The sequence below is a fragment of the Trichosurus vulpecula genome, chromosome 6, assembly GCF_011100635.1.
Source record: "Trichosurus vulpecula isolate mTriVul1 chromosome 6, mTriVul1.pri, whole genome shotgun sequence".
NCBI lineage: Eukaryota > Metazoa > Chordata > Mammalia > Diprotodontia > Phalangeridae > Trichosurus > Trichosurus vulpecula.
The window spans coordinates 52,786,587-52,808,400 of record NC_050578.1 but is presented as its reverse complement, the minus strand read 5'-3'; the positions used below and the strand labels follow the sequence as shown (position 1 = coordinate 52,808,400).

The window sequence follows — 21,814 nt, the reverse complement described above, 5'->3', positions numbered from 1 at the left end:
CAAGTGTGAATTCTGACCCTCCATCTATTTTCTACTCCTTGTTAGAGATGAAAAGAATTGTCTAGCAGACGCTAAAGGAAAAACCAAGCCAGCCATTCTTGGTGAATTTACTGCTTTTGTATTTCATACTTTGCCCCTGAACTTAAGGAAGTAATTGATTTGCATAAGTTTGATTGCTTCCTTTTGTTTTGACTCTAGATTTCCCCATATGTCCTCCTCCCTTCCTTTCACTAAAGATTTCTTTGTCATAAAGAAAACTAGCTAAGCAAAATTAACCATCACAATGACTGCTTCTGGCAGGGAGTGCAACATTCTGCATCTATGGTCTCCTACCTCTTTATCAAAACAGGGTGCTGATATTTCTTAATCTGCTATCCAAGGTTTAGTTTGATCTTTTATAATGAGCTCAAGTCCAGCTACCTCCTGGTGTTGCTTCTGCTTACATTATTGTTTTAATTGTATATATTTTTCTCCTGGGTCTGATTACTTTGTCTCTGCATTTGTTCATAAATGTCTTCCCTTGAATAATGCCCTCACTCCACGCACCCCTTCATGGAGGCAGATGAAGAGGGAGGAGTATCCAAGTCTGACTGTCGATGGAAGGACAAAGAGGGACCTGACTCAGTTCTTGGAGAAACAGATGGACAAAAAGGGAAAGTTCAAGGACATTGGGAGACAGAGCATGATGACGAGCAGGGAAAAGAGAGCTTCCATATCTGCTTTGCGCTCGTCTACACCCTGCTTACCTCACTAGGGATGAATTAGCCAATTGAAATGGTCAAGGAGTTACTGAGGCTAATGGCCATAACAGAACTATGAGGGGAAAAGTTGGCCTCGGCTCCCTAGATTCTTCTCTTGTCTGCCACTCTAAGGAAACCCACAGGGAGTGGAGCAGTATTTAGGGACTGTATTACATTTCCCATAATTATTTACCTGAATAGGCAGTTAGATGGCACAGTAGAGTCAGGAAGAACTGAGTTCAGTTCCAGCCTCAGATAGCAACTGCATGACCCTGGGCAAGTCACTTAACCTGTTTGCCTCAGTTTACTCATCTATAAAATGGGAATAATACCCCTCCCCCCAAGTTGTTGTGAGGAGCAAATGAGATAGTAATTACAAAGTGCTGAACACAGTGTTTGGCACAAAGTGCTACATATTTATATAGCTTGGTTAGTTATTACTTTTATTATTGCTTCTATTATTACCGGCTTTCCATGAAGAGCAGCTGTGGTAGAGCTGCCTGGTGGAACTGTGGTAGAGCAGGATGAACTTCCTGGAATTCCCCTACGTTCAAAGCATCACTACACAGTGGTTGGGGACAGCCTCAGTCTAGAAGAAGCTGCAGGCATTCAGATTCTCAGTAGAACATATATGTACAAATTCATCTACATGTATATATGTGCATGTGTGTATATGTACATATATGTGTGTCTATGTGTGTATGCCAGTACATATATGTGTATATGCATGTGTATGTGTATATATATATATACATATGTGTGTGTGCATATATATAGTTTTCATTTATTTCTATTGATTCTATGCAAAGGGTAAAAAAAAAAAAAAACGCATGCAGTTCTGCATGCCTGTTCTCATGAGGGATCAACTCCATTATGCAAAGGTCACCTGACCGGGACTTTGTGAATAAAGCAGCAGATTCAGGGAATGTGAGGATTCCTGTGGGTGGAGGCTCAGCCTCTCATTTTGCTTAGGTGATCCACGTTAGCTGCATCCTTTAAACTAGGAAGATGCTATCAGTTTCTATCCAAAGAGAGGAACTGGAGGTTAGAAGTCTAGCCATTCTCTGAAAATGATTAAGAGCTTATCATTCCCCAGCAGTCCCTCCAGAGCAGGGCGGAGCACATAAGCACAAAGGTGAGAGCTGGAATTCCCAGGACATGGGACTTTTTCCATGTTTAGAATCAGGTTACTGTATAGCAATGCTGTTTAGTGCTGTTAATCATGTTTCTCTGAATTCTGCATAATCATCATTTCTTATTGGAGAATAATGGCTATTCCTTTTTTCCCCTTTTATTCCCTGGAACCCATTTTTTCTCCTGTTTTTGCTACAACAAAAAAATTTTTCCATGTGTATTTTGGTGTGTGTGGGTATATACACATACACACATGTATGTATATATACACATATATATGTATATATGAGGCCATGTATCTATACATATGTATATATGCATACATACACATATCCATACACATATTATGCATATGAAAACCCTGGGATATATTCTACTAGTGGGATCACTGGGTCAAAAGATAGGAACAGTTTAATGACTCACCACATAATTCTACTTTTTTCCCACAAAGTTTAGACTAATTCATAGCTCCATTAAACAATCTAATAGAGTACTCATTTTCCCAAGGTCCAATGAATATTGACTTTCTGAATATTTTTTCCAACTTTGACACTTTGAGTGGTACTAGGTTGTTTCACAGAATAGTATGAATTTTCATAGGGTAGTAGCTCTGCTCAGTCAGAGACCTGGATTCAAATCCTGTTTCTTATATATACTGCTTGTGTGACCCTGGGCAAATCACCTATCTCTCAGCTCCCCCAAGCAAATCTCTAGGATTGTAAATTGTTGAATAGTTGCTAATATGCTTTGGTAAAAGGAGTTCCCTAGCTAGAAATTCTCTTCACCAATGAAATCATAAGGCCAGGTAAAAAAAATATTATTCATGATTTGAAATATTTAATCAAAATTTTGTTACTAGTTCGTCAATCATCTTTTCTGAACTATTTTCTGTTTGACCATAACTTTTAATCATTTGTCTGTTGTGGGATGATTTTTCATCTTAACATATTTATGTGAATTTTCCATATGTCTTGGATATCAGGTTTTTATTGTACATATATCCTACGATTATTTTTCCATTCAGCAATTTATCTTTTTATTCTGTTGACAATAATTTTTGTACAAAATATTTTTAATTTGATCGAATCAGAAATTGTCATTTTTACTCTTTGTTTGTTTCCCTCTAGCCACAGTCATGGGAAGTATTTCCTTTCATTTTCTTTTCTTAAGAAATATTATTATCATATGACTTTTTATATTTAGTTCACAAATCCATTTGGAGCTTATTATGATCCAAAGTGTGGCGTGCTCATTTAACTTAATTATGCCAAACCATATTTCAGTTTTCCTTTTAATTCTTGTCAAGTAGGGAGTGCTTTCCCCAGTAAGTCTGCATTCTGGGGTTTGTTGAATATTGGAATACTATGTTCCATTTCATCAGGGTCTTGCTTATGAAACCTCACCTTGTGCAATGAGGAAGTCTGACAGTTAAGCCTGAAGAAATTGGTCTCAAATTCTCTTTTGATTTTTCCTCCCTTGTGGTAGAAAAAAAAAGCAATCCACCCCTTTACAGCAAACGATCACTCAGAAAATAACAAAAATCGGCTTATCCATGTCTGGAGACAAAACCCCTTATAAAAGTCCAGGTAGCAAGTAAACAAAGTTTAGACAGAGCAGCAATGACAGTTGACCAGGTAGAAATGAGACAAAGGACAGTAGAGAGGGAATAATTTCACCTTCTCCCACAGTGCAGCAAGGTGGTATATCCAAGCAAACAGCAAATCCTTTAAGAGCAGATTACTCAAGTGAGTCAGTTCAGTAGACAGAGCTCCATCAATTATTATATTGAGCTCAGGACAGCAGTACCGTTCGCTTGCCATCAGCTCACCACTGGTGCAGTTATCACTTGGACCCTTCCCATCTCCACAGAAAGTAGAAATTCCCAGACTTCCCCTGTCCTGTGTGGCTTTTGTCTTCCATAATCTTTCAATCGTTCCTTCAATCTGGGAAAAGCTATACTTCCCAGAAGCCTCTTGTTTCTAATGGGTTATATTTATCCAGTCTATTCCATAGTAGTTAAGATTTGTTTAAAATGCAAATAAGGAATTAAAGTAATGAAGATATAAAGTCCAGTGAGTATCATCAAAGGATTTTATCATCGGCTTTCAATTCAGTTTCACAAACAATTCCTGACTCCCTACAATGGATAATGATTATTCAGAAGATATAGAAAGGCAGTGGTCTACATTGGTTGAAGAGGTCCGCACAGGGTGAGATCATGAATTTGTTGTAAGCATCTAAGTACTTTCAAAGGGCTAGTGTTTATGCCAAACTCTGTAAGGTTACAAAGAAGGCTGAAGCCTAGTCCTTGCCCTCATACCACTTCATTTAATTATGCCTAGAAATTTTTTTTAAGATTTCCCAGTGATAATAGAGGTGACTTAATTTTTTTCCTATCAATTTATTAAAAAGCCTCACTATGCCTGAAAAAAGATATGAAATACTTTTGTGTAGAAACCATTTCCTGCAAACTAACACAGAAGTGTGAGAGAGTATTCAATGATAATGTCCTTCCAATCCCAGGATTTGGGAAATGACCTCACCCCTATCCAAAAGCTTTGGTCTATTGATTTCATTTCAGAGAATTTAGCTCCCTTCTGCTTAGGAATTAGAATAGGAAGAGATTTTAGAGACCATCTAGTCCTAATCCTTATTTCAAATGTGAGGAAACTGAGGCACAAAGTAATTAAGTTACTTGCCCATCATTTCCCAGGCAGCAGAACTCCAACATTCTTATTCCAAATTCAACACTCTTTCCACTACACTGCATTGTCTTGCTTTCTAGTCTTTCCTTTACCTCCTAAATTAAGTCTTTCCCTCTTTCTATAAGGCAAGGGTAAAAGAAGGCTCTGTAGAGAGAAGAGCATCTGATGCCTTTTCCTCCATCCTCTATCTGGTAAATTCAGCAGCACTCAAGCAGTTAAATGCTTTCTAAATGTCCTGGTAATGCCTTCCTGTTGGAGCCGACTCTCTTCAGAAACACTCACCAGCTTTCCAGAATTGGATTTCTGAAAATGTCTCTACGCGGAGACATTGACTCTCCTAAACAACAAAAAGGGGCTGCAGTCAGGGCCAAGGAGAGCCAAAATGAGCTTACAAATGTGGGACGGGGGTCAGGATTTTTCCTTTGAGCCCACAGAGCTAGAGCTTCCAAATGACAGCTTCAGACTCAGGCAGCAAGCAGGCCTTAATATTTCACAGGAACAATGACGGTGGGTTGTGTGTATACTATTGCCAGGCAGTGGCTCTGAACAAATGATTAGAAGGGAGGGGAAAAGGAAAAAAAGGAGAAAAAAAAAACAACTTTTGACTTAACCATTAACCATTTAGAAGCTGCAGCCATGGCATTAGAAATTGATTCTCCCTCTCTTGCATTTCTCTAGATCTGGGAAGGCTTGATGGTCTGAGCTCGACTGACAGTGCCAATTAGGCTTTTAAGAACAATCCGAGGGAGATCTTCAACCGAAGCCATATACCTGCTCTTTGTGCTAACCCAGAGAGGCAGAGAAGGAAGGGATTGTGTTTGGGAAAAGCACATTAGACCAAAATAACCCACTTGCATTGCCCATCCTGAGTAGTGTGTCTCCATAATTAGGAGGAGGAGTACCCTTCTGCGGGGTAGAGAAGCCTGTAAGAAGCTTTACATTAAGCTAGCATACGTCAAAAATAATTGACAATGGTTAGGCTTCATTGTAGAGATGGCTGCTCTGGCATTGCAACCACCAGCCCACTACCCACCTAAGAATTATTATTTGAAAAGGATGTCAGAGGATTATAGAAGATCCTTGTGTCTGCTCCAATTAGGATCAACACTTCTGCTCCCGCTCACTGAGAATTCCATTTGTAATGATGAAAACATATTGACCCCTGCTGGAACTGTTTGGAACTACAATTTAGTTCCCCTCCAAACCTGACCAAATGGAAAATTCAGTTAGCCCCAGAAGTGGTTATTTCTTTGTGAGGGGTTTCCCTTTGATGCTTCACCTTGATCCCCAACATAGGGAAAATACTAAATTAATTTAAACATTACCCAAATACATGTTTTCCAAGGGGCATCCAGAATCACTTAACAGTACAATAAGGCAGCTAGGTGGTGCAATGCATAGAGTACTGCTGGCTCTAGCATCAGGAAGACCTGAATTCAAATTCACCTCAGATATTTATTAGCGTGACCCTGGGTTTAACCCTGTTTGCCTCAGTTTCCTTGTTTGTAAAATGAACTGGAGAAGGAAATGGCAAATCACTTTAGTATCTTCACCAAGAAAACCCCATATGGGATCATTAAAAGTCAGACACAGCTGAAAACGATTGAGCGACAGCAAAGCATCACAATAGAATCGAATACAACACAACACAATACAACATAATACAATACAATAAAGATTTATTAAGTGCCTGCCACAGTGCCAGGCACTGTGCTAAGTGCAGGAGATGTAGACAAGAGAAGGAAAGTCCCTGCCTTCGAGGAGCTTACAATACAATGGAGGAAAGACAACACACAGAAAAGGTTGGAAGGGGGAGGGGATGTCAGGTGGTACCCAGCCACACAGTTGCCAGGGCATCTTGTTCCATGGCATTGAAACCAGACAGAATTGCAGATGCAAGATGGAATGCTCTGGAAGTCCAATTTTTGCCCTCTGGAAAGGAAGGTTTTGGGACTGGTTTGTTACTCCATTATCCATCCTTCAATCAGAAAAGGTAGTATCCAGCTTGAGTTAGCTTGAGCATAGTGATGAAATTAGAAATGAAGAGCTTATCCTGAGAGGGACATTTTATTCCGTGGAGTTGAAACCAGGCAGAGCAGCAGATGCAAAGCAGAGTGAGTAAAAATATATAAGGTGAACTTAATACATGAAATTAGTAGCTTATTTTCTACTGAAACGTACCCAAATGCCATCCAGGGGTGTGGAACCTGTGGCCTCAAAACCACATGTAGCCTTCTAGGTCCTCAAGTTAGGCCCTTTGACCAAATCCAAACTTCACAGAACAAAAAGGTGATTTGCTCTGTGAAGTTTGGATTCAGTCAAAGGGCCATACTTGAGGACCTAGAGGGCCACACGTGGTCTCCAGGGCACAGGTTCCCCACCCCTGCATAGGCAGCTAGGTGATGCAGTGAATAGAGCTTATGACCTGAAGTCAGGAAGACCTGAGTTAAAATCTTGCCTCGAACATTTATCAGCTCTTTCACTTAACTTCTGTTTGCCTCAGTTTCCTCATTTGTCAATGGGGATAGTAACACTACTCACCTCACTGGGGTGTTGTGAGGTTTAAATTAGGTAGTATTTGTAAATAGCCTGGCATATAACAAATGCTATTTAAATGGTTATTCCCCCTGCCCCATATATGTTACTACATCCCTCTCCCCTTTGGATAACACTACACCCTGAAATAGATATAAACCAGCAGAATGCTTAACCTAAATAATATTCAGGGCAATCACTATGAATATCTTAGTATCGCTTGATAGCACTCAGAATTGCCTGTGGTGGATGGAGCATGCCTTCTGGACATGCAGCATTAGCTGGCTAGCTCACCTAGAGAATGGCCAGAATCAGGAGGCTTGTCTATGCGTAGTCCAATTAACCTCATTCTGTTCTATGATCTCAGGCAAGACCCTTAAGGTTAACTAACTATGATGAAAATGGCTACTCTTATCCACATGACGAACTGGATGAGAATGTGAATGGATGAATGAGGGGTGTATGGAAAGAGAACAGACTTTAGAACAGATGCAGGTCTGGTCCATGATGTTAAATCTGTGTGACCTTGGGCAAGTCACTTAACATCTCTAGGCATTGGTCTCCTCACCTCCAAAAAGAGGGAGGAGGATCAGATGCTCTCTGAGATTCCCTCCATCTTTAAATATATGATCCTCTGGAATTTATCCCTGCTATTAGGAAAAAAAGAAAATTCAGAGTTCACATGCTACTGATGGCATCTCATTTGCTATCATATGAATTATCAAGCTGTCCTTTTGTTTTTGGATGATTACAGATTTGGCAAATTAAGTAATTTCCAACACTCAACAAATTACATATCTGTAAAATATCAAGTGTAGTTGTATTTCTCCTTTCTCATCCAGGAAAATGGCAAAACAAAGAAAGCAAGAACCAAAGAAAACAAATTTGGAGGAAGGGAAATTATCTGAACCAAATATTGGGACATGGAAAGGATCCAACAAAACTTGATGCCAGTTTTGAGAGACAAGAAAATCATGAGGAGCAAAACAACACAAAATGTTATTAAAGATAAACTCAAAAATGGGGAGCCAATAGACTGGCACAACAAGGGAAAAAGAAGAGCAAGAAAATGAATGAATGAAAATGAAAAAGAGCTGTTGCAAATGGCTTGCTGATTTTCATAACAACCAAATGATGATTCCACTTCCAGGACAAACAATAGCCAATGAGATATGGAGTTTGGGGAGCATAATTAGGGTCAAATACATGTGCAGATACCATCAGTTTTGCTAAGATGACATCTTCCACATGAATGACACAATCTTAGCAAAACCGATGGTGTCTGCACATGTACCTGACCTCCATTAAAGAAGCAATTAAGAACTTGGGTGCCAGCAGATACTCTTTCACATGGGACAGAGAAGCAGATGTGCACTTGATTTCTTTGGAGGAAAACAGCAGAGAGATTCCAATGCAATGAAAGATAGCATCAAGGAATCAACAAACAGAAACTACACAAGTTAAAAGGGCTACTGTTCGTGGAATCAGCCATTTTGAGAAGTTGAAACTCACATCCTGTTTTAATTTTAATGTTTGCTCTAGTTCCAATACAATGGAAACAAATTCATAGTGTAACTAAATATGATTGAAGACACATGCCAAATAATTGCCAAATTTGCCCGTTGGGAAAGAAATAACATTAATTAGAAAAAGCCATTTTGGGTAGAATGTCAAAGAATGAAGACTTGAAGATGAAGATGAAATTTCCTTTAGAGCTTTTTAATTTTTCATCTAACTTCTTAGGGTTCTTTTTCAACAATTCATGTCTAAGTAAAGATCTTTTAAACTATCATTTATGTGATAGAGTCCTGACAATGTATTGTAATGGTCCCCCTGTGAGCAAAGTTGGGTAATTCATAATGGGTGGTACACTAGCTTCATTTTGAACCTTGAAATTTTAATGATAAACTTTTGAAAATTTTATGCTGCTACAAAAAAGCCGAACCATTTACCAGACATGTTGACATAATCAGAACACATTCTAAAGTGGAGTTGTCCTCCCATCATTACTACTGCTGCTGAGGCTGCGGCTGCTACTGATATTAAAAACCATAACACTATCGACTAGCTTTTATAATGACATTTTAAGTTTTACAGAATACTTTATAGATGTTATCTCATTTGAACCCTTACAACAACTGGGTAATTTCTTATAATACCCGATTTAGAGATTATTATCGCCATTCTACATATGAGGAAACTAGGGTATATAGATATCACAGCTAGTAAATGACTGACGCAGGATCTGAACCCAGCTCTTCCAGACTCTAAATCTGGCATTAGAACAGTTTCACAAAGTCAGGGCTTCTCAATTTTAGGTTTTGTTTCAAGAATTAATCCATATCCAAGAGAGATTATTTATTTATTTTGTCATAAAGGAGTAACCCATTTTCATGGGCTTTCAAACTTCTTTTTTACCATTCCATTCTCACTGGTTCTCTGCCAGAATGGTCTATCCCTACACCCACTCTCCAATTACTCAGCAAGCAGTAAGTGACAGCCACCACCACATGATATAAATCCCTAGGAAAGTTTTTCTTAGATAAAATCTCCAAACAGCAGAGGCTATACAGATGACTAGGCTATTAAAGTTGTATTTATAGGGTAATCACTTATTTTAACTGCTGGCCACATAAAATTTATAACAGGGTGGGGGGAAACGTGTGGAATTTTATAATTATAATTTACACTTTTTTTTAACTGCTCCAACAAATCAAATTCACAAAACCTGCAAAATTCATCAAAAAGAATAGTGTTGGCATTACAGAAATGAATAAAACAAAGAAATTCATTTGCTCTGAACTTAAGGCTCTGGTACCCAGACACATATGTCCTTGGGTTACAGTGGAAGTATGACAGTTTCACCTGGTTAGTAGAGTTTAAGCTTTCTTTGTTTCTCCTCTCTTATCCTAGAAGAATATTGTTAATATGTTTAGTGAAATTATTTCACTGAACATTGTGGATTACTTCATAGATATTTTACACCTACAATTCTGTTAATGGTGGGTTTTAGTTGTTGATTTTTTTTTTCCTTGTTTGATTTTGGGTGTAACGAAGACTATTTTGAAACAGTTAATGTTAGTGTTCAGAATCCTTCCATTTATGGCCAATTTTTTCTTTCCTTGTCCACTCAGCTATCCTATAGGATCTCCTTATCCAAGAAGGTAACTAGAGATGAAAGTCCCAGTCATCCCCGGAAGGCAGAGTAAGAGATAAGAGTTAAAAATCTTCTTGAAGAAAGAGAAGTTGACTTAAGGATCACTTCTATGTGAGTATCCTTAGACAATGAAGATTTTTGAACCTTCAATATGCAGCATCCCATCCATTTGCCTCCTATATACATTAAAAAAATCAGTTAAAGGAAAATTTAGCTTTTTCCTTGGCAAAATTATTTTCATTGTATATTAATTAATGAGCAAAATTGGTTCAATTTTACCATTTCTGGAGTTTCAAAGGAAGATGTTGAGCCAGATGAAATGATCATAACATATTCAACTTTTTGTTTTCCTCGCTGGTTTTCTCAAGATTCAGACGCTAGGCTTTAATTGGCCTAGCAGTGAGGCAGTTCATTTTGGGGGGTTACTGACTGCTTTAGCTTCCTGCAACTGAGTAAGAGAGCTGTGAAGGATTGTTGCTCATAGTCCATATAGGATATACCCCCTGAAGGACCTATATTTATCATCTTGATCACTTCATATGACTTTAATAAACATTCTGAATATATATGTGTGTGTGTGTGTGTGTGTGTGTGTACACCAACCTGCACGTGCACACACACACACACACACACACATACACACACAAATTGGTATAAATTAATTAATTGGTATAGGGAATCTCACAGTGAGGAAACATCCTCTGCCAATATACATTTGACACCTGCTCTGCAATTCATAGAGACTTAGAGAGTTGCCTAGAATATTTCCTGGGTTAAGTGATTTGCTCAGGATCAAACAGAAAGCATGTGTCGGTGTCAGAACTTGAACTCGGGTCTTCCTGGTTTCAAGACTAGCTCTCCAACCACTACATAGTACAACTTCTTGTTACGTATTAAGATTACATTTGAAAGATGGTCAGATAAACAGGTGAACTTCATTCCCATTTGGATCTGCAGTCATCCATCTTATATTTTCATTCCACTCAGTCATGTCTAATTCTTCACGACCCCATTTGGGGTTTTCTTGGCAAACATACTAGAGTGGTTTGCCATTTCCTTCTTCAGCTCATTTTACGGGTGTTTCAACAATTTGTCTAGCAGCTGCTGTGGGGGTGAAATACCAACACAAGCCCAACAACAGAGATGCTGCCAGCACAGGGTCTTTTGATCTGCTTTACTAAGGAAAGCAACGTTAAGGGGCTAACAATTTTATTTCAATCCAACATAGAAATATCATTCACTTAGTTCAGGGGTAAAAGCCAGCACCCTGAACTTCAGAGAAAATACCAACAAGTTAGGAACATACACAATATAAACAGACCCAATACAATTCATTGTTACCAAGAAACAATCAACATCTAGGTGAGCCAGGAGTCTCTTAGAGTGGCTGCCCAGAGTCCCGCTCCTCCAGGAGAGGGAGCCTCAAGCAAATAGCTCTGTTCTCTCTTTTTATACAGTCTTTAGCTGCCATCAAATGTCACCTGAGCGACCAGAACTTAGGCTTCTACTATTGGCTCTGGTCTTAGCAACTCCCCTTAGGACCCTGAGGGCTTCATGCCCAGTAGGCTCAGTACCTAGTAGATGTAGATAGCGGTTTGGGCCTGGGCTTTGCACCTAGTAAGGCTCAATCAAAGACTCTTAATTAATTTATCATTCTAAAACAGCGAGAAAGTCCCACCTTGGTTACCAATGCAACAGTTGAGGAAACTGAAGCAAATAGGATTAAGTGACTTGCCCAGGGTCACACAGCTAGTAAGTGTCTGAGGCCACATTTGAACTCAGAAAGATGAATCTTCCTGACTCCAGACCCAGCATTCTGTTCACTATGGCACCACCTAGCTGCCCCTACCCTATGCAGTATTAGTATGCATCACACTTATCTGAGTTTAGCACATTCTCTACCCACTAACCGCCCCCTTCCCATCAGACTGTTTAGCCCCTTGAGGACAAGAACAGAGTTGTTTTCATCCCTGTTTCCTAGTGTCTAACATAGTGTCACATGCCAAATTGCTTAAGGTATGCTTGATTTGAACAGGAAATGAGGAAACACAAAAGAATCAGAGGATTTGCCAGAATGTTCTTATCCTAGAAGAATATTGTTAATATGTTTAGTGAAATTATTTCACTGAACATTGTGGATTACTTCATAGATATTTTACACCTACAATGTCCAAAGGGCTCTATCAGATTACATCTCTGCCACTCTCAGAGTTTACATTCAAAGATATCATGAAACATCATTTGGTGGCAGAAGCTTTGACTCTGGTGTCAGAGGATATGGGTTTAAATCCTGCCTCTGATGCTTGCCATCTGTATGACCTTGGACAAGTCACCTTAACCTCTCTGGGCCTCATCTTTCTCTACTATAACATGAATGGTCTGGACTAAATGACTTCTGAGATCCCCTTTAGATTTTGCGATATAATGCTATGTAACATAAATAAAAAATGTATATCCAGGGCTTGACGAACTTTATGAAAAATGAGGATTTTTTTCCAGACGTGAGTTATGCTGAAGGGACTCATTTTATTTGGTTAAATAAGGTTGTGTTATGAAATAAAAAGGTCAGCTAGATGGTACAGTAGATAGAGTGCCAGGCCTGGAGTTAGGAAGATTCATTTTCCTGAGTTCAGGAAACTTACTAGTTCTGTGACCCTGGGAAAGTCACTTGACCCGGTTTGCCTCAGTTTCCTCATCTATAAAATGTGCTGGAGAAGGAAATGGCAAACCACTCCAGTATCTTGCCAAGAAAACCCCAAATGGGGTCTGACGTGACTGAAAACAACTAAACGACAAATGAAATGATAGCACTTGGTAAAGAGGGAAGGAAACTCAGTCCTCTAATAATTCAAAAGATCTGCGATTTTATCTACGTAATTGCTACCTCCAACCATGTAGACCAAAATCCCTCCGTGCCTTAGCAAACAGTCTTCAAGGTGTCTGTGGCAGACAGGAAAAAAAAAAACCATTACGTATTAATCAACCTGCTGGTAATTAGAAGAAAAATCATTAATCTCTATTAAATTAATAATATTTTATAATATGCCCAAGGAATTGATAAAATTTGCTATTTTTCAAAGAGGGGATTGCTAATCAAATTAATATCATTGCTAACATTATATAGTGTTTATACTTAGGAAAGGCATCATGATGTAGTGAAAAGAAACAATGGACTTGAACTCACGAGAGATCTGGATTTGAATCCTGGTCTTGCCATTTCTTAGTTGTATAACCTCAGGTAAGTCCTTTCACTCTTCTCAGACTCAGTTTCACATCTAAAACGGGTATGATAACATCTCTAATACCTATCCTACAAGGTTATTATAAATCTAGCATTTTGCCAAAGGCTTAAAGTTCACGCAGCCAATCAGAGGAGCAGAGGAGGAACTTTCTGACCTCAAGGCTATAATTCTATTATTACTTAAGGGAACAAATTATTTTCATATGCTTTTGAATGCCTTAATCATACAAATAAATCACATACAACAATTTGCCTCAGAAAAGTGTGTTTGTTACGTATGAGGCTTACCTATTTATTAAAGTTAGTACAAATGAACTTGGCAAGGCTGGAATAACCATGAGTTTTTCAACTCTATGTACCTGAAAATTGGAGTGGGGAGAGAATCATATTTATTTAAAAGTATTCTATAACTTGAACATTTCACTAGTACTGATTTGCCTTCTCCCCATTTACTAAGAATTAGTGCATTCTTCCAATATAAACCCTGCCATAGATATGAATCCCTAGATAAAACAGGCCCGATACATAGCTCCCAATACATAGCAATGATATTTCTTGGTTGCTTTTATGGGTGTTACTATTTCTCTTTTTGTAATCTAGCATCATTTTCCATTTTTTTTAAAAAATATTTCTTCTATTTAACACAATTCCGAACTTGATTACCAGGACCGAGGCCATTAACATTTCAGAGAACTACAGAATTTCAGACCCAGAAAAAATCTTAGAAATTATCTAATCCATCTCCTTTATTTTTCAAACAAGGTGATCGATCAAGGCTCAGAAAGGCTAAGTGAATTCCTCTAGGCCACACAGCTATTAAGCAGCAAAACGAAGATTTTATGCATTTGGGAAGGGATCACCAATTAATGAGGCATCTTCATTTTGTTCAGCAGCCCCGTATTCACCAATTCTCAATTTAAAAACCTGTAGATGAATCTAAAGTATTTTTTAGAGGCTGGTCTTGCCACATGCTTTGCACATTTTTTTTTCAAATCAAATAAATAAGGCGGACATGCTCTGATATTTCACTAATTTGTCACACATCCAACATTTAAGTATTTGCTTATGGCATTCTCCGGCTGGGTGAAAAGCATCTTAATGCCAATTAGAATACTTTTTCTTTGTTTTCTCAATTAAAATCCTTGAATATATCCCCTATTCAAATGTTAGTATTAAAACTAAATATTACCCTAGACCATTAAATTCATTTACTCTTTTCTTTTGTCTAGAGCTAAGTGGAACAAGTACATGGTGACTATCAGCAGAAATTTTGGCATTCATAACAAAGAAATATTATGATAGGATTAAGGTTGATGAGGATGATAATGATGATGTCATTGATGATAAAAATCATAATATTATTAACAAAACACAAAGACCACACTTTAAGGCATATATAGAAAGGTTAAGACTTCTTTACCAAAAAAGAAGATCAAAAGACATTCTCAGAGCATTTGACACACAGATCAAAAGCTTACAGAAGTGCTTTTGGAACAAACATATGGACTTCAATGAGAAATCATAAAAGCTGACAACAGATAAATGGCTAGGATCCTGCCTTGTGATCAAAATGCCCTCCATGGGTAACAGCTATATGAATTCAGTTAACAATGTCAAATGAATGAATGAATATGAATGCCTGACTTAATAAACGAATGAAAATCATTTATTAATTCTGATAAGCACCGGGAATACTTTTTTTTTTCTTATAGAGTCCTTGCCTTCAAGGAGCTTACAATCTTATCAAAGAAAAGAAAATAAATAGGGAAGTGGTGACCAGGAAGTTTTGTTCTGGGGAAGTAGAATTAGGCGAGCCAACAGAAGAGTGAACAAGATGCCAGGCAAGTGATGAGATGATCTGTCCGGATGGCTGGATAGAATGTGAAGGTGAAATATGTTTTGTTGTCTAGGACCATCCAATGCATAAAATGGGAATAGTCAGTTGGTTTGTATTTAGTCACCAATTAATAGGATTGGCCTCTAGGGTGGAGCTCTAAATAAAATAGATTAACTTTCCCAGTGATGATGGGGAGCTTAGATAATGGAAGAATCAGATGTAAAGGGCTAGCTCAAAGCTCCAGAATGGAGGATGCTAATCCAAGCAGGGAGAAACATGTCAGCAGGGGCAGACTGGCCTGAGTAGATGGTTGGATGGTATGTAAAGCTGAAGAACGGTCAACAAGGAAGCACCAAGTAAAAACCTGAGTTATGCTGATTTGTTTGCAATAATAGAGGAGTTTGACAGTTCCAAATCATTCACACCAGAAATCATGAAAAGGTGATCTTTGACTGAATCCAGTCAAAGGGCCACACTTGAGGACCTAGAGGGCCACATGTGGCCTCGAGGCCTCAGTTTCCCCACCCTGATCTAGACTTTGTGAATGTATATTATGAAAGGAAGGGGTAAAAACTGTGCAAAACCTCACTGAAGGTTGCAAAAACTCAGTACATACCAAATTCCTAGCAAGATGCTACCTTGTGGCTAGAATCATGTATTAGAAGTTCACTTATCTTTCATAAACTTATACACAACAAATCCCTTGTACTACAAACACAGGACTCAAAACATCCTTGAAAATTAATCAAATAAACTACGCTAGAAATGGAACATTATCACAGATAAAACTTCTGTCCACTATGTCACAAACACTACATTAATTAATAAAAACTGAAGAATATATTAATAAATATCATCATATCCAATACTTATAATTAAATACCTCAAACTACATGGCTTCCAAAGAATAGAAATCTAGCAGAAGAATCAAAACCACATCAGAACAGAAGAGGTACATATTATCCTTGAGATCTGTTCTTCTCAATTTGTCCTGAAGATGTTTCGTACAACCCTAGGGAAGATGAGTTTGCATTCCTGTATTCATTCGATTTATGAAAGTGTCTATTTTGTGCACCTCTACAATATTCCATAAAATATTAAACAATATCAGGATAGCACCTCATTCTAGGACAATTTCTAGCTGAGCTCCATTTTTTAGACAAAGAACGAGATAATAATGTTATTATTATTAGCATTTATATATCTATTGAAAATTTGCAAAGGTCTGTTTATATATCTTCTCTTTTAATCTCCAATAACCTTGTGAGATAGGTGCTATTTGCCTTTCCATTGTATAGAGGAAGTAACTGAGGGTTAGGGAGTTTAAGTCATGCCACTAAAAGTTGATCAAGGAATTCAAATTACTGAGAAAAGAAGTAAACAAATAAACAATGTGTTGGGTGTGGTGGAGCCTGCCTAATATCCTGACTATCATGGAGGCTGACACCTTCAGATTTTTTGATCTCTGGAATTCTGAGCTGCAGTGGGCCCTGCCAAAATAAGTGTCTGAATTGTCTGGCATCATTAGAATGAGCGCCCATCAGAGGAGCCCCCAGGAAGGGTAAATCAGGTCAGAAACCAAGCAGTTCAAAACTCTAGTGCTGATCATTACTAGGCTCAGTTTATGAGTTACCCATGAATTTCCAGCATGGGTATAATAAGGATACTTAACTGCCCTGCTCATTCACACTGGTTTGGAACTACTCTTTTCTGTTTCCATGTCTTTCCATGCTGCCAGCTTTCTTCTCAGTTTAGGCTTCTTTTTTAATGTCTCTTGCAGGGGTAAAGGAGGGTCAATGGACTATGGGTCAACAAAATTAGGTTTTGCTTTCTTTCTTGTTTTAGATATTCAGTAAACGCACTTTTAAAAAAACGATCCCTCTGTTAACCTGAGCAGATTCAAGAAAGAACATGACACTTATGAGAAAAATATATTTCTTCTGTACGTTCTCATTCTCACCAAATGGTATTTGAATGTTATTCTAGATTTAAAAAGAAAAGTACTACCATTCTAATGATTTAAGACAACTAGTCTTGACATATTTTTATCTGTGCTTGGTAGATACTGATATTTTTGGAAAAGCAAACTCTCATTATTTTCCTTCTCCCTCCCTCTGATTTTTAAAGTATGGTTGAATTTATCGGTTGCCTAGATTTTACCAGGTCATTGTCAATTCAATTCAGTCAATATTTATTAAGCATCTGTTATTTCTTTCCATAGGAGAAATATAGCATGGCAGTAGAAAGAACCCTGCCTCTAGTGTTAGAGGCCTGTAATGTTAATGGAATAGGTAAAGCTTCCCCGTCCACCAATAGGCTAATGTGACCACATATGTTCAGTTCACAGCTGTGATACATCCCGAGTCACATAAAGCCCATTGGGGGAGGGATTTGCTTAAGAAGGAGCTTGCTTAGGGGAGGCTTGCTTATAGGAAGACTTTCACGCCTTTTTCTAATTTCTAATTAGGCACTGAGTCAGGAGGGTTGTGGTGCCTTCTGGCTCTGAGAAGTGTATATATACTCAGAGTTAGTATTTTGCTTTGGGGGTTCACTTATGAGGAGGACCTTTTGATTCTCTAGATGGGACTCTGATTAGTCATTTTGTTAAGAGTCCCCCAACTACCCAGATATCTGTGCTCCCTCAATCTAGTGGTATATGTAAAGTATATAGCAATATGGCTTTGATTCAGGCAGCTGGAGCCCACCTGTTGGTCTTTGTGCTGTTTGTATTTTCTCTGCTTGTGTTTTCTCTGATATTCAGGGTGCTGACCTTTCCCTGAACCAGTGAATGTAATTAAAAGTTGGATTGTTGACCCCTTTAAAAGCTATCTGTCCTAGTAAAGCAGATCAAAGAACCTGTGCTAGCAGGCTATCCTGGGTGTGCCTGGGTGCTTTGGCTACAAGGTCCTGGATTCAAATTCCACTTCTGACACTTACTACCTGTGTGACCTTGGGCAAGTCAGGTTTTTTTTTCTTCTGTTTATAAAGTAAAGGAGTTGGAATAGATGGTTTCTGGGATCCCTTCCAGCCCTAGAACTAGGATCAGTCCTATGATTTTATATGTGCATGGTGCTATCTTGTGTACCCATGATATAAAAACAAAAATAAAATAGTCCCCCTCACCCTTAAAGAATATACAATATACCATTAGAGCTCAAACTAAAACAATGTGATTTTTTTTTTGCATAAAGTCCAAAGTTGACAAGTTTCCAGGATGTGGAGTATTTCTTACCACAAATCAATTCTCTCAGAGAAGCATAAACACAACTTGAACTCTTGAATGTGTAGAAAGACAAAATAGAAAGCAAAAATGGCAACCAATAAAGTTAGCTAGATAGATGGTAAACTCCTTGAGGGTAAGAACTACTTCATTTTTGCATGTGTATACCCAGCACTCAGTAGCACATAATGGGCACTTAGCAAAATCTTGGTAATTGATTGGTTGAGTAGACCAACCACAACCCTTATTTTAAGATGGAGGACTAATAGACTTTCAGATCAACCCCGTGACTATAACTGACAATCCTCCATACCTTACCATCTGCCCTGTCACCACGCCATCCAAACCCTAGGCACTGCTACCTGACATGCCACTCTATGGTTCCTATGTCCTTGCCAACCACCACTAAACTGAACTCTTGGTTTTGATTTGTCCTGCATCTGAATCTTTCTATTAAATAGTCTCACTTTTCTTTTTGTATCTCCACTGCTTGCATGGGAGTTGGCAAATAGTAAGAATTTAATAAAGCTTTTTCACTCATAGACAAAGAATAACAAGAAGAAAAGGAAGATGGAAAGGAAGGAATTGAAACATGGTGTATAATAGATAACTCCAAGAGGTAATCTATTTGGTGATTATACACCAAATCAACTCTGGTCACGAAATAGAGCCACCAACCTGGAATAATTGAGAAATTATTTTCCTTTTGAAAAGAGAATTCCATTATTTGTTACCTCATAATCACATATGGAATTGAGAAAGAATTATTAAGAGTGGGGAATGGGGGTAGGGAGCTGTGGGCCAGGGTGTGCTATCTCATGAAGAGTCAATCACTAAATTTTCAGTGCGGGCATTTACATCTCAAAAATCATTAAAGGCTATAAATCAGGGCTTGATTTATTGTTTTATTGATTGTCTAGACTAAAGAAAGTAATAGAGCTCTCTGCCCTCTTTCCCTTCCCCTCCTCAGTAACACCCCCCCCAGGTCCCCTCGCTCCCCCAGTCCGCCATGTTTTCCAACAGGGCCCAGCTTTGGCTTCCCCCATAAGGAAATGGCCAAACAGAACCAAGGAGCCCTAGTGCTGTCGCTACTACTGAGCCTGAGCTAACGAAGCTGAAAGGAGGCCATGGCGTCCAGCAGTAACTGGTTGTCGGGGGTGAATGTTGTGTTGGTGATGGCCTATGGGAGCTTGGTATTTGTGCTGTTCATTTTTGTGAAGAGGCAGATCATGCATTTTGCTATGAAGTCTCAAAGAGGTCCTCATGTCCCTGTGGGGCACAATGCTCCCAAAGATCTGAAGGAAGAGATTGACATCTGATTATCCAAGGTCCATGATGTAAAGTATGAACCCCAGCTCCTTGAAGAGGATGATGCCAGACTTTTTCAGCTGGAGACACCAGGAAATCAACATTGCTACAACTACCTGTACAAGATGAAAGCACTGGATGCCATTCGTGCCTCTGAGATCCTATTCCATTCAGAAGGCCAGCATCCCTGATGGGCAAGAACTTTCACTCCTATCTGCTGGAGCTTCGAAACATGAGTACCCCCTTCAAGGGTGTCCGCAAAGCTCTCATTGATGCCCTGCTACATGGCTATGAGACAGCTCGATGTGGAACTGGCATGTTTGGCCAGACTGAATATCTACACTATCAGGAAGCACTGAGTGAACTGGGTGCCGCTGTCAAAGCCCGTGGTGGGAGCTCCCAGGGGCAGCACCAGTTGGCAGCTAAGGATCTAACACAGTCTCCTGAAGTTTCCTCCCCAACAACTATCCAGGTCACCTATCTGCCCTCCAGCCAGAAGAGTAAAAGAGCCAAGCACTTCCTAGAGCTGAAGAGTTTTAAGGATAACTACAGCACACTAGAGTTCACCCACTGACTGAATTTGGGGATAGCCATAGCCAACGTGGCTTCACTAGGAGAATCTTGCCCTCCAGGGCAGGAGACACAGCAGCACTGTACAGCATTGATAACATTACGCCCAGAATTCTTGAAATGTGTGTCTGGAGAGCCTTCCTTAGCTTATCCCTCTGGTCTGTTGTAGAGCTAAAGTTCCATGAGGCCCTCTATCCTTCTCCAATAGCTTTTTTATGGAGTTGAATCCACATGTTTTTCCTCTGGCCGTGTCACTTCCTCCTTACCCCAGCTTCTTTTTGATCACAGTTATTTTTTACCCTCTCTTAAAGTCAGTTTTATCCTAAATAGGTTAGTGGGGGTGTGGGAGGGAGCATTTATGATGTTAGAAATGGAAACCACAGAGCCCCTATCTTACCCACTTGGATGGGGACTCTAGCCCACAGACATGTCATTCAAAGTTGTGGAGTGAAAATGGCATAAGGGAACCAGGGTGTTGCACTAAAACTGAGCCCTGTGGAGAGTTGTGTTGTGTTTAGTGCATTGCCTGTCCCTTCTCTTCACATACTATAGATCAAGATGTGACTTAGGGGAACTGTCAGTGATGTACGCCCTAGTTCCATATTCCCCCGATAAGTCACTATACTGGTTTGACTTTATAAACTGGTTATTTAATTAAAAAAAAGCTGTAAAAAATAATTTTTTTTTAAAAAGAAAGTAATGGAGACGATTTTAATAATATGGAGCAAACTTAAATGCGTGTCACATACATAAATATACACATACATACACACATGTGTGTATATAATGCACATACACACATATACATATACATACTATATATGTGTGTGCATATATGTACACATGTATGTGTATATATATGTATATATACACAAAGAGAGAGAGAAATGTAATAGCTATCACGTATTTACCAGCATGCTCTTGCTATGGCGGTTCCTTCACATGAGTATCTATTTAGTATTTCAGTATTCAAAAGATTGCCTTTTGTCAAGACATTTCCTGGACACTCCCAATCAAACTCTATATCTGGCCCTCTTGTGAGCCCTTATTCTCCAAATCAAAGGAAATACTATATGTAAATTTTTTTGATTATATACCACATAAATGAATGGTACTATTCCTATTGCTGAGACTTATCTAAAAGTGTAGCTCTAATGATATGATGAGGAATAGTAAACAGACATGGTCTGTTCTCTTCACTGATATGCATCCATTGTTTCAAAGATCTACTTAAATTGCTGGGCTCCAGGAAGTGTCCCCAGTTTAGATGAGCTCTATCTTTGGTACTTCCTTAATTCTCTTTTTCTTTTTGGAGGGGGGAAGGCAGGGTAAGTGGGGTTAAGTGACTTACCCAAGGTCACACAGCT

The 21,814-nt window shown here is 38.9% G+C and overlaps 1 pseudogene; it reads left to right on the top strand.

The window, feature by feature from the left end:
* Positions 1 to 19,696: 19,696 nt before the first annotated feature.
* LOC118854604 lies at positions 19,697 to 20,451 on the top strand (annotated as a pseudogene).
* Positions 20,452 to 21,814: the final 1,363 nt, after the last annotated feature.